At 32.6% G+C, this 14825-nt stretch overlaps 1 long non-coding RNA gene across 1 annotated transcript in view; it reads right to left on the bottom strand.

Moving 5' to 3' along the window:
- The window catches only part of LOC125964219 (uncharacterized), a 200002-nt gene that overhangs the window by 54701 nt on the left and 130476 nt on the right, over nt 1-14825 (bottom strand). The window contains exon 2 of the long non-coding RNA XR_007476987.1: nt 11498-11576. This is a non-coding gene — a long non-coding RNA (uncharacterized LOC125964219). The remainder of the gene's footprint in view (nt 1-11497; nt 11577-14825) is intronic.

Below are 14825 nucleotides of genomic sequence, written 5' to 3'. Positions count from 1 at the left end.
GGAATGTTATGCTCCAGCCTCAAATGGCTGGAGCCACTTTGCAGGCAATTTACTTGGCTACAGGCTCTTTTGCCTCCGTGGTTTTCTTCATAGGGTGAACACCATCTTTTCTGCAGGGAGCTGGTCAATTGCCCAACATATTCTCTCCATAATAACTGCAAAAATAAAATATTCCAAACCTGCTGCTGACCTAGGATGCTCCCACTCAGTTCTACTTTCTTTGTGATTGGCAGGCCTACAGCCTTCATGAAGGGAGTCACACATAGACAGCAGTAAGAGGCTTAGTCTCCCACGGTTTTCCAAGTGGGTAGTGGGGAATGGGCAATAATGAGGTAGTTGACTCTGAATCTATATCTCAGCTTCCCAGCTACTGGAGAGCAAACACCAATTCATTAAAAATCACTAGTTCCTGAGGAGCTGATATAACCTAATTAATTTCATGAAAGACTAATGTATAAGCCTTAATGGTAATTGTATAATTTTCACTGAGAAAAATAACTATGTGATCAAAATGACCATACTGCCATGCTGTTCTCATCAGCAATACATTCAAAAATCATCACCAAAAGAGTGACACCTCTTCACCATGTCCTCGGATTTTCAGGATATACACAGTTTGAAGCTTCTGACCTCCATGTATATACGAAATCAATATATGCTTAACCATTCCGAGACATTCATTATACCATTCTATAGAACTAACAATTATAATGCATGATCACATTTACACTATTTCTATTTCCTTTCTAATAAAAAACATTATGAAGTCTCTAATTGATTTTTAGGAAACCATATATACCTGTTTGTTTTTTTTTAATTATCAGTATCATAGAAAGGATAGCCACTGATTTAACTATTACAAATATATTCCAGACTGCTGGCTGGTATAGAAGAATTAGAGACATTTGTCAATTATCCAACTAATTATCTCAATGTATGATAGCCAAACCAAATAACCTCAGTCCCCCAGTGAACATTCTGAACTGAATAGTCTAGATAACTATGCATGCATATTCAATACAAATTTTGAGGATATAAACATTTCTGTATTTGTTTCATTAATTCATTAATGAATATAACTCCAATGTGTTCATCCTGGGCTTCCAGAATAATGATCACAATAAAAAATCATAAGAGCTGGCATTTATTGACTGCTTAATATGAGCCAGGCAGTGTGATAAGTGCTTTCTATGCACTCTCTTTTAATTTTACAAGTCTATGAGGTAGGCACTAGCATACCTGGCATAAAATGGAGCCTGCCTTCCCAAATAGCTCTTTAATTTTACCTCTGTAAACAGCTTCAAACATATATTACTCACATAAAATTCCCTGTGTGTAATACGTAGATGTGTTCTTTTATACACAGTGTTTTTCCTTTTTCTCAAAAGCAAATAAGTTTTCTTTTAGTCATCTTTTTGGCATTTTTTCTGATTCTCATATCCTTTCATTTACTCTGATTGCTATTTTGAGTACAATGCCTGTCCCTGATGTTGAGTGATGCTGAAAATCATGAATATATACATGCTATTTAGAATGTTATATAAAATTTTATTCCTTTATATTTCACAGAAATTGCCATTTCTGTTAGCATTAAGAAATAAAACACCAAGTTATGTATAATAATGTCTAGTTGTAATGGATTCTTCATACCTGGATAGATAAAGGTTTGGGGCACATAGAATGTTTGGCAGGCAGTGGTTACTTGTTTAATTGGTATCAACTTTTGGCTAGGAATGAACCATTGAGGAATACAATTTCCCTACAAGTTAAAAGACACCTAGGCACAGAGAATCCCAATTTATTAAAATTGATGAGTAACAGATAGCTGTTAACACGTTGTTAACAGGACACTTTTAAAAATGATGTGCTGGAAGTTGCATGCCTGCTTCAGCCTGCTGAAAAGTGGTTATCTTTAAGGTGTTCCTTAGTTTAATGGTAAGTCATAAAATATTGGAAAATACACAGAGTTTAAAGACAACCCTGAATTCAAGTCCCAGTTTTAATGATTATTGGCTTTGGGGAAACGTATTTAATTGTTCTAATTACAAAATTAAGATAATAATGCATCTAACCTCTGCTTGACATCCTTAATCTGTTTCAGAGAAAGTGTTTGCTGCTAGTATATTCATGGGGAACACTTTTTCTTTCTTTCCTGGGTACTGCATTGCTTGAGCTCTCTCTCTCAAAGTTCATCCTAAGTAAATTGTTTTTACAGAAGCAAGTAATAAAATTAATTGTATAACAGAAACAAAATGTATTAGATTTTCACCTTGGTTGAGGAAGCAGAAGGAAGAGTAGGGCTGGAGGAAGTCCATCAGTAGTATTATTAAGGGTATCACATTCCAAAGACCATGAAATTTTGTTTCCATTTAGTGTTACTATTATTCAGGTGAACAGGTAGATACCTTGGTACAAATACTGATACTATGAATTCTTAGCTAAATCTGTAAGTAGGAGAAAAAATCAAGGGATGACAGACCTAAGAACTGGGAAACTTGGGGACTTCTCTGGTGGTCCAGAGGTTAAGACTCCATGCTTCCACTGCAGCACTGCATTGGTCATGGGTTCTATTCCTGGTTTTAAAAAAAAAATGTGAAACTTAAATTTGTCAAAACTATCCAAAAAATGTACTCCAAAGAGAATTGTTATGGAATTCTAAGTCAAATGAGTAAAATAACTACAAATGCACAGACTCACTTTCTATTCAGTAAAAGCTAAATCAATGAAATCCAATTATATATCAGCTAGATTATTTTTAATGCCCCCAGCAGTCATTTGATTACTAGGGACTGTTGATTTTACTACTACATCATATCTCAATATTTACATCTTATTCTCATGTTAAACTGACTACACAGTATCTTTAATATTTCTGGCTTGAGGTGAGAAGGAAGGGATTAAGATATTTTCATTCTCAGGAAGTATATTCAAGGAGCACTGAGGAGTCAATGTTTTGTTGCAGAATGAAAGAGTGGAAGTTTGAAGATAGGAAAAAACTATGTGATATTAAGGGTGCAGTTCAACACGGGGGTAAGAAGTATGGCAAGTAGGGGGTCATGCAAATGTGGGAAGTGGTTTTTGACCACTTATAAATACAGGGTCTCATAGATAAATATGTAGAAGACAATGCTGAGATTTCCTATTAGTGATTTACATCTTTATATTGTGACCATTTAAACATCTTGGCAGAAATGCCCTTGTACAATATATCTCCATAATTTTGTGGGTTTTGGAACTTATTTCTTTCACATCAAGAAGATTCCCAGGGGTCCACCAAGAAAGTATTTCATTCTCCATGGGAATATTGCTGGCAATGCCACGGAATTCAAATCTTGTTTAATTGACAAGGGAAAGAGGCCATTTAATAGGTACAAAAACAAACCTTACAGGTAAAACATGGAACCAAGTGAAATAACTAAAATTTTAAATAGGATGATATTTCCCAGTATCATAATATTCTTCTTTTTTTTTTTTTTTAACATCTGGATCTAAATTTACCTCACTCAGGTTAAAACCATGCAAAGGTTGAATGCAAAGATTTATTTTTACAGTAAATCAAAGTCTGATATATAACTGAAAAAATAAATGTATATCTGCTTTAGCCTCTTTCTGGAACAAATTCAATTGGTTTCTAGCTGGAAACAATAATTTTTGGATTATAAAACCAAAAAGTTTATGAGATACTAGGTCTCTATACCCCCAATTTTGAGGGTATGGAAAGATGAAAAAGGGAAAAATAATAACCATATTATTGCTTTTTCCTATTTACCCATTATAAAAGTATTTGTTGAGGACCTAAAATACACCAGATTCTGTGTTAGGTGAGCAGTAGTGATTAAAACAATGAACAAGACAGTTACTGTCATGGTATTATAAATTTTTGTCTGATTAAAGTATCAAGATATAATGAGAATAAATTATAAGGTATTAAAAAAGTGGGGAAGCAAGCACACGTAATTTCTTCTAATAATGATAAAGAGGCAATTAAAATTTTTGGTAAAACAGAAGTAAAAGAATTTGTATAGTCTGAATATGAAGCAAACTGTAACATTGATTTCAAAATATTAGGGAATTGAGACAGCATTTGTCACATAGTAGGTGCTCAATAACTATTTGAGGAATGAAAGAATTAATTCATACAATAAAAATGTACTTGAGTAGCACAGGAATTGTAAAATTAGAACAATAAGAAACAATATGTACCCAAACATATAGTAATTGTTTCTGCAGTAACAATATTTACTTAGTAAAAGCAATGTAGATATTATTCAATAAAAAAAACTTTTGAATAAATCTTCACAAACAGTATGGAAGAGAAATTTCAGTTACTGAACAGAATGCACAGGTGATCTGTTTTGTAAATATTATACTTTTTAGACAGAAACTCAATTTCTGTCCTAACTACTTGCTATGTGTATGTAAATGCATACTTGACAGATACTTAGAATTGGAAGTAGATAGAACAAAGAACTGTAAGAAATGAAGCAACATTGTAATATTCAGCTTACAAAGTTCTTAATGATTACTGCTCAACATTTATAGACATAGGAAATAGACCAAATAATAGATTATTAAAACTTATAAAATTAATTTTAGAACTAACCTAAAGTTTTTGTTAAAAATTCACTCTATATTTGATGAATATTTTATCAAGGAGATGTATTGATTTTAAAATATATATTTAAATAAATGTAATAAAATAAAGATACGTTATAGAAACTTCAGAAAATATAGAATGTACAGAAAAAGATTTAAAAATCACTTTGCAATCCAATAAATCAAAGATTACTGTTGTAATTTTGACTTTCTTTTCTAGTAGTTAAATATATGAATATATTTTGGTTTCCCAAACTTGTAATGACACTTGGATAGTATTTTTCTCAGCATAAAAATTACATCAAATATTACCTCAAAATATTTCCCTCCTCTGCTGATGTTTTGAATTTTAATGACAATTTAATATTAGTTTATAGTATGGATAAATATATTTTAACTATTACTCTTTTGAACACTGAGACTTTGGAGCAATGATTACTTTATCATTCATTTCACAGAAGTCAGCTTACTGGTGTCCATGGTTATTTTGTTTAGTTAAAATTACACAAATAATTTTAACTAAAATTAAAATTTTAGTATATGTAAGTAAGAGATACTTACATATACAGTAATTTATGGCAGAGAAAGCCCTCCCAATGTAATGGGAATAGCATGGTTTGAATTCCTGCCAAAATTTTCTCTAACCTCCTGGAAGACTCAGCTTCTTTAAATATATGTCATTCAACACACGCAGACACACACAAACACAAATACACACACATTTAAGAAACCACCTAGTAATGAAGTCTTCCACAATGACTTTGGCCCAAATGAATTAGTTTAAATAGTTATTGAATAGCTACACTATTCTTTCAAGATACTAGATTATTACATGTGATATTTCAGTATCAGGGGAAAGTTATACATTGCATGGACAGACAGTACACTTCCCACATGAGGGGGTTATATTCCCACACCCAGCCATCGTGTCCTTTTTGAAAACTGTGACACATAAATTCCACTCATGTTGGATTATACTATTACAATTTATCATCAGATATTCTTTTGTTTGGGTACTTAAGTCATAGCCCTCACAGACAATGTTATGGTTTATATAACTTACTTTTCTCATGGATTCCTCCAACAATGTCTATCTTAGTCTGGGATACAAAGGAAATAATTCAAAAGCACTGGTGGCTTCAACATTACATGTTTTGCAATGAATAGGGAACAGTAGTTTCACAGCAGAGGCAGGAATGCCTACCTCTTTTACCCATTCCATTACTTTCTAAAGTATTCAAGTGGTTTAAGTGTTTGGTTTAAAAACATGTGAAAATGGAGTAAAACTCTGCGATATTAGAGAAGTATCCGGTTTTACAGTTAATCAAAAGGTCAGGGAGCCTTTTGTATTATACAAGTCTCATCAGGGTAGTTCATTAACACAATTAGACAAAATGCATTTTCAGTTTCAGCCCTCTATTCATTTTAAGGCATTTTCTGCCTTGCTGAATCAAATTTAACATGGGAGATTTTTCTGGCTACATAATCAACATGTAAATTAAAATGCACAGGGATCTCCAAAGAATAAAAAACTAATTATGTAATCGTTTTTTTCCTCTGTGTATTGGGTTGAGAATGGTTAATTAAAAAGAGAAAAAAATGAAAGTGAATATAACTTTAACATTTGTTTATTTCTCTTGTATGAAAATGTGACTATAATTAATGTTAAAATGACAACATGGAATATTGAACTTTCTGCCCAATTTTAATAATAGGGATTTTGACTAATCAAAGGTTGTAATTTTAACTGGAAAACTTAATTGGTGGTGACACAATGTGTTTTCACAAATATGGAAGATAGTTTTAAATGATATTTTCTTTTCCTATAAAAGTGGCCATGCGTTTATTAAGCGGTTTGCCTTTGTGAAAACTGAACATATTGCTGAGGAACAAAGAGACAGACTGAGAATTCATTTGACATTTTATTTAAAAAGTTCAGGAACAGTTCATTTGAACTTTAATTTGCCATCCATTGAAGTTTATACAAAGTGTGGTTATTGATTCTCTATCTATGCAATTTCCATCTGCACAGATTATTGTAGATAAATTAATTTTCTAGCCTGACTTTTTTTTACTTTATATTTTTTGTATATTCTCAAAAATGTTAAAATGTTGAGTTCACACAAATGTTAGTAATCTCTGTTCCCTTTTTAGTTTGCATAATCTTGCATAATGAGAAGGTCTTAGGTCATTTATTTCCCTCTTGAGTGTGACTGCTGTGATGTAAATCAGTGAAAATTCACTTAATATTGTGTTCAGTTATTCACTTAATGATGAAATAAGTTATCCTTTACTCTTAGAGATAACGTTCTTAACTTCAGAAGTGCCAACCGGTAAGAATGACCCACCTAACATATTTTATCCAACTTTTTAAAAACAAGTCTTACTGGTGATTCAGAAATATTTTCTGAAGATCCCTAGGGTTTTGTACTATATCAATGCACTTTGCACTACATCTCAGAAGAAAAAGATATGTATAATGTATTTACATGTGGAAAGTTTACTTTTCTACATGCCATATGTATTTTGACAATGGAACATTCTAAGTGCTCTTCAATACTAGCAAATTAGGGCCCCACGTAAGATTCATTCAATGACCACTTAAAAATTTTGTGTGATTGTTGTTCTGGACAAAAATGTATAAACATAAATAAGAAGTGATCTTGCCCTTGAATAACTTACAATTAAGAGAGAGAGCTAAAATCAGGCTACCACAAGGGGTTGCCTTTTGGGATGGTGGAGACTGAAAAAGCCTCAGATCTTTTTGAAATTCAGTAATATTGGTTACCAGGGAAAAATATTAACATAATGAGATGAAAATTTTAGGCCACGATGTTCCTAAAAGGTAAAATGACCCAACTACATAGTTAAAATGCATATATGTGTTCGTATTCCCCTATACATATACATATATATATGTATATGTATATATATAATTATACTTTGTGTTTAATTCATATAAGAAAAAATTCTAGCTGTAGATGTTCTTAAAAGATAACATAGAACAATTATGTAACTATATATATATATATAAAACCAATAACAGCCATATGATCTATATATGATTTTCATTTCCACTATACGGATAATAAAGCAGAAGTACAAACAGTTAAGTTACTTGCACAGGTCATATACCTACTAAATGGGAGAACTGGGACTTGAACCCCAGTAGTCTGGAAATAAGTGGAAGAGTTTTATGCGACAGACTAGGGAAATAAAACCCTGTCTTGCAGTAGAAGGATACCATTAACTACTTCCAAGCAAAGGTGTGATAAGCACCAATGGGTAGTTCAGAACTTAAGGGCAACTGTGCTATAGAAAGATAGATTTTTTTCAGTCCTGTAAATATATAATATACACACAAGACCTCATTTAAATATAGTTTAATTGTTTTTACTTAGGGAGTAGTCTTTGGAGTAGGAAATCAATTTTTATTAAAAAGCATCCAAAAAGAAAAAGACTAAACAGGAAACAGCTTTGAAATGACATTTGGTTTTGGCAGACTAAAGCAAGCCACTGTGAATGTTTCTGAAAGAATGTAAGCAGACAAGCAAATGCCCTAGAAAGTATTGTGAAATTTCAGGTTAATGTTGAAGTATTGTGGCTTTTTGTTGTTGTTCATCATTTGTACTTATAAATATTCATGAACTTCTTCAACTGCACACAGAACTAGCAGGCGCCATGGAAGAATACTTTGTACTGGTTGGTGATTGACCAAGTTGAAAAGTGCTAGACTAGAGAGACCAGGTATTTCTCAATGGGCTGTTTGCACAGTCCATGTTGTCAGATATATCTATATAATACATCGACTAGAAGGAACCTTCCTTTTGTTCTTTTCATTTTTAACAATTAGTTTTGGAGAAGGGAGGGTGCTGTCAGATGGTAAACTGGACCTTTAAAATTTCAGATCCACCGTCTAAGGAGTAAATTACTGAAACTTTCCAATTGTACAGGAATCATATAAAAGCCATGACTTTATATTATTTACCCAAGTAAAAACAACATTCTTTAGAAGAAAACAGGCAGTTTTACTAATAAAAAATGTAAATTCCAGCTTCATGTGTTATTCATGAATGCTCTGATAGCACAATTGTTATTTTCAAGTGTTTAGCTACTGTGAAAAGGATCTTCAGCAATGATGTTGGAGGTTGACTGCTGAATGTCAGAAATAATGATCTAGCTGCACTGTAATCTTTGCTAAATGAGGTCTATTATGTGTCATATTTAGAAGAATATTTGTGTTGTTGAATGATTTTAAACTAATTATCTAGTGCAGCTTATATTTCATAAAATATAATAATAACCATGCAAAAGTTTACTGTTAATATTAAGTCCAGTTTTATACATCATATTTGAGAAGTAATAGTATTGACATATTTATCAGAATCCAAATATATTGTTATTGGAATATGAGCACAACATATAAATGTTTTCTTTGCTTTCAGAAGAACTCAATTCCAAATCACTAGTAATAGCATCTATTTTATACTGTTACAATGACTATATTATTTTCATATGAAAAACTTAAGTGTAAACACTGTGAAGTAGCAAGGGTTTCTTTAGAGTTTCTTGGCTACTCCATTACCTCTCTCTGCCAGGCCAACTGTCTATTACTTTGTAATCAATTCGCAGACGTGGGTTCAGCAAATAAGATATCAGCTTGAGCTAAACCTTCATAAAAACATTATATTTGCTTAACATTGTTTAACATGATGGGTATATGTATTAAAATAAAGATTATTTTATTTGTAGTAAAAATAAACCCATTATATTGTCCTCATATTTTTTGAGATTTCAAAATATTTAATATTTACTGCTTTCTTGATTGTTTGGCTTTTAAAAATGGTAAGACAATGAAGGAAGGAATTTAAGTGTTAAAACATGCTTATCTTGAAAAAGGGAACATATTTGGGTGTGCTAATTTTCTTTTTCTATTACCTTCCTACAAAGCTAGGAAAGTAATAGAAAAAGAATGTGGTAAAATTAATGTGGTATTGGGCTTCCCTGGTGGTGCAGTGGTTGAGAGTCTGCCTGCCAATGCAGGGGACACGGGTTCGTGCCCCGGTCTGGGAAGATCCCACGTGCCGCGGAGCTGCTGGGCCCATGAGCCATGGCCGCTGAGCCTGCGCGTCCAGAGCCTGTGCTCCGCAACGGGAGAGGCCACAGCAGTGAGAGGCCCGCGTACCGCAAAAAAAAAAAAATTAATGTGGTATTAATCGAAGGTAATAGAAAAAGAATGTGGTAAAAAATATAGTGGTATTTGCCCTCAGTTGAGGGCAAAAAATGATGTTATAGTTGTACTATGAGAACTGGTGAGGTATGATATGAGAAAGATGTAAATGCTTTGGCTTGGATTTATCCAAATTGAAATTGTAAACTAATGATGATAAAAAGAAGGCTGCTCAGTTCAAGGAGCATTTCCTTCATTCCAGGAAGTGCCTTTGATGCAATGGAAGTGTCACCCTGTCATCTTCTCTCGCTAGAGTCTCTGCTGCCTCTTTGGAAAATGTCTTTCAACTTCTGAGAATCTGAAAGTTATACTATAAGTAATCACAAATCAAACCATGGCAGTGTTACCCCATTCTTTCTTTCCACTTAAGGAACCATGACAATACTTGAAGAAACTTCAATATTGACAGTGTCAAACAAGAGAAAGGCAATGTCCACGACAAGGACTCCATCTCTAGATACATGCAAATACTCCCAGTGATACTTGATTGGCAGGGATGGACAGTGAGAAACACCACATGTACGCAGAACTGGGGACAGGGACACTTACTTGGCATTACACATTATCCAGTGAACTACTGTGGCAGTTCTACTTGTGTTTAGAGACTCACAAATTTTCTTTTTCATGATACCATCAGTTTTAGTCTTCTAAACTATGAACAGAGATAAATGGATACTGGTAAGTGAGAGAGAGAAAAAGAGAGAGAGGGAGAAGACAGAAATATAAAAAAAGAGACAAAAGGAGAAAAACATACATACAGACAGACATAGGTGCTGATTGAAAGGGTCTGTGTTTGTGTGTGTGGTGGGTGGTTAAAGGGAAGTTGGAATCCATAAAAAGGAAGGAAATGTGTCATTTACTTCAGTGATACCTTAACACAGTTACTGGATTAACCAAAGTTTTCACTTTCCAATAGATCATTTTGATATGGGAGAGGGTATCATAAGAAGCTTATTAATAAAAGCAAAGAGAACAAGAAGATGGTACATATTTAAGGTTCAGGCAATACTGAAATTATACCCATTGCCAGATGTATACACATTCAACAAATTAATGCAACAGTGCAGTTCTGGGACCAAGTTATCCACTTTGCATTATTCCATGGATTATGACTATATACACTGTATTTTTTCATTTTGGAAAAAAGCACAAATATCATCACCCCAGTAAACCACATATTGCCCCAACAAACACAAACACACACACAAGTATTGAGTTTTCCTATTTACCTGCTACAATCAAGACTACTCAATAATGCCCCTTAGTACTTCTCTGACAACTTTCGATTTCTAATCTGCATTTAATATGAAAAAAATAGTCTATTTAAAATTCAAATTAGGTTTATCTATATATTCTATAAAGACAAAAAATATATTTGTTGATCCATGAATAAACACCCAACATAAGCATCATAAATAAAATCTAGATATTCATGTAATCTAGTTAGTTACAACTGTCACTCAATAATAGAAAAGAGACATGGTGAAATCCATAATTCTAGGAATCTTTTTCTAACACAGGGTCTATTAGGGACATGCAAATACAGTATTCTTACCAATTATTCTTTAAAAATTTATGGTAATAAACAATCATCATTTAACCCTAAGACATCAGCTTTCTATCCACAAAATAACAAACTCATTGCCCCAAACAGTGAAGTAATGTATTTACCTGTATTTACATATAGGTCTTGAGACAACAGACAGTTGATTTGACTGAATTCTTCATTTTCAATCACATGGTTTGTGTCCTGGAAAAAAAAAAGAAATCCTAAAATTACTCTTTAGATTATGTAATAACATAACCAAAATGAGTTTTTAGATGCTTAATTTGTTATTTGTTATATAAGACAACTAATTTATATCTGAAGATGATAATTATAAAAATAGTTTTTACTAAGCTTTTAATGCTGAGTGAAACCTAACTCTTAGGAAAATATCAGAACAAAATTTTCAAATGTCTTCCAGCTTTGTATATTTTGGAAATAGCAGAGCTTCTACACAATAGTCTGTGATAAGCTACATGAGAAAAGAATCTAAAAAAAATGAATATATGTATATGTATAACTGAATCACTTTGCTGTACACCTGAAATTAACAAAACATTGTAAATCAACTATACTCCAATAAAATTAAAATGTTAAAAAAAGAAATAGCAGAGCTTGACTGATTAAAGCTGAAATGTAGAGAAGTGAAATTTTATCCTATTTTGCCCTTGTATTCACTCCTTTAGATTATTTCCCATAGATGTAATATATTGTAACTTACATATTTAAAGTAAAACTTGCCACATTCACAACTATTCTTGTGATGATTAAATTATAATAAATAATAAACTTATTCTGGCAATATTTTAAGGGTACTGTTAATAATGGAATATGTTAAAATCAAGGGATAAGACATACTTTTCTCTAGTGAATGGATCAGAACTAAGAATAAGACTCATTTTTTTTCTCAATAAAAAAGTGCATGGGCTCAGAGGATCACGTATAAAATTTACAGTTAAAAAAACATTGCCTATCTGGAAAATGCATGTGACTAATAAAAGAAGGAGAAATTTAATATAACAACTATCCAAGTTTATGTAGAGAAGAATACATGTAAGTTTGTCAGAAATTTCTGTTAAAAGGTCAAAGTTCTGAAGTGCTTTTCATCTAGCTCTAGAAAGCATATGATGACTGCATCAAAGAGTGAATAAACTGGTCCACATTTATGGAAAATAAAGTTAGCTATATTCAATAGCACATTATTAAAACAGGAGCATGTTCACACATGCATACCTGTACCCACACTCACACCATAGCATTAAATTTAAGAGTTGGTCGTTTGCTAATTCAATTCAGGCAATTCAAACACATGTTGGGCATCCACTATATACCAGAAATTCTTCTATGTCCCAGAAATAGATAGGACTAAATAATTCTCCCTTCCCTGAAGTGACTCCCATTGGAGTCAGAAAGAAAGGCTCATAAAACCAACTACTATATAATCTAATGATGTTTTGAGTAGAATTAAGTACAAACTGCTGTGGGAACACAGGAGCATGAGCAATTAATTCTGCCCGGTCCTTGTCTTCACTCTTAAGTGTTTCAGTTTAGTTTACATTTTGCAGATCACAATATCACCATAATGTCAAAAAGTTTCACTTTCTTACTCAATAACTCTTGAAATAATTTGCCTGTGAATTCATTGACATCCCTACTCCTTGGTTCCTCTACTGTTCTCTTAACAACTCTGTTCCATCTTCACAATGTTCTCTAAAAAGATCACTACCTCAATAACTCCTTTCTCGTTATTGATTCTTTGCATTATTTTCACAGGAATTACATGGGAAAAATCTTACTCTGGCTTCGTCAAACTGTTTAATTTGTTGGCTGGAGACAATGAGTACTACCAAAGAAACAGACTAGTGCAGCAATAAATCCCAGATCAGTAAGTGTAGTCCTCTGTATAAACCTCACTATTTTATCCATTCCAATAACTTCAATTGTTGTACACATGTTTATAATTCTCAAAGCTGTGTTTCCAAAAGAGATTGAGAAATTTATCAACTGATTGATGAATTTTGTCTTTTGATTACCTACTGGACATCTCTACTTTGATCTTCCATGGCCCCTTCATAGTAACATATTTAAAACAGGTATCATCCTTTATCTAACTGACTTATCAAATGTCAGCAGTCAGGTCAGTAAAGCCAGTAGTGCCAGCACAATTACTGACTACTTAGATTTTTATTTACAGTAAAGCTTCTATAAGACAGCAAATTTGAATATGCTAACTCTAAAGGCTCAAGTTCCAAGCCTAAAATTCCCATATTGGAAAAAAATTCCATATAAAACAAGGGTAGTTTTGATTTACAATTCAGGGAATATTTACCTTTAAAATTTTTAAGATCCACTTATTTGAGTCCCTAGAAAGTTCAAATTCAAATAGCATTAAAGAAACATTCTTTAGGTTAGGGCTACTCCACCAATCAAATGGTTACCCATCAATTAGCAGATGAAACAGGAAAAATTTCAGTTGACTAGACTGAGATATCTTGGTCTTTGTGTGGTAGTGATTTGAAAATGACAGCTAGTAGTTAATTTTTTGATTTGACATTATTTAAAATAAAATTCTGAATTCATCCAAACCATGTGTAGGAGTCTGAGTTGTGTGAATGTACAGTAATTAACAAGAATCACAAACATCTGTTCCAACTGGTGAACTGATACAAGTTTGAAAAGCAACTGGAAACAAAATGTTGATAGATTGTGGTCATTATCCTCATGCTGATTAATCTTATTCATCAGTCTGTAGAATATTAGGTCACTCAAAAACTTAATCTATTAATAGTGACATAAAAAACATAATTGTATACATTTTCAAAAACTTCTGTGTTTTCTTAATTTCTCTGAAACTGCATTGGGAATTAGCGTGCTTAATTTACTGCACTGGTTGAGTGAAGTCACTTCATATAATATGAAGTCACTTCATAAATATAATACAAGGTAATAGAAATTCTGTGGATGTAACAAAAACGAGAATCCTTATTTCAGGAAAATTGCATTGCTATCACCACAGGAAAAAATTCATGTCAATATTTATGTCTTATTGAGTTGTCTGGACTTAATAATAATGTGCAAAGATGATAGAAGAGACATTCTTTTAACTTTGCCTTTGAAAAATATTTTCTGTCATTATTTACAGAAAAGACCTATTGTTTAACATTATACTTGTAGTGCAGTTTTTGTCTTGGCCCTATCCAAATTAAATAGCAGCTTAGCCCCGGTAGTAGAATTTATGCATAGTTTATTATGTGTATTACCATGTGAGAAAAGATGTGCTTTAGAAAAATCTAATAATGTGTTTAGGTTGAGGGTTCTTTAAGGCAAAAACCACAATTTTTCAAAATTTAATATGTGGCCAGGATAAATGCAGTTTGAACCATCATTGGTAAAGTATCAAGTGCTTTATGTAAGCAATGAGAAAACTTTCTAATTCAGCCAAAACCAAAGCCA

Source organism: Orcinus orca, chromosome 4 (genome assembly GCF_937001465.1).
Source record: "Orcinus orca chromosome 4, mOrcOrc1.1, whole genome shotgun sequence".
NCBI classification, from domain to species: domain Eukaryota; kingdom Metazoa; phylum Chordata; class Mammalia; order Artiodactyla; family Delphinidae; genus Orcinus; species Orcinus orca.
Note: the sequence above shows the minus strand (reverse complement) of the source record. Positions and strands in the feature narration are given on the sequence as shown.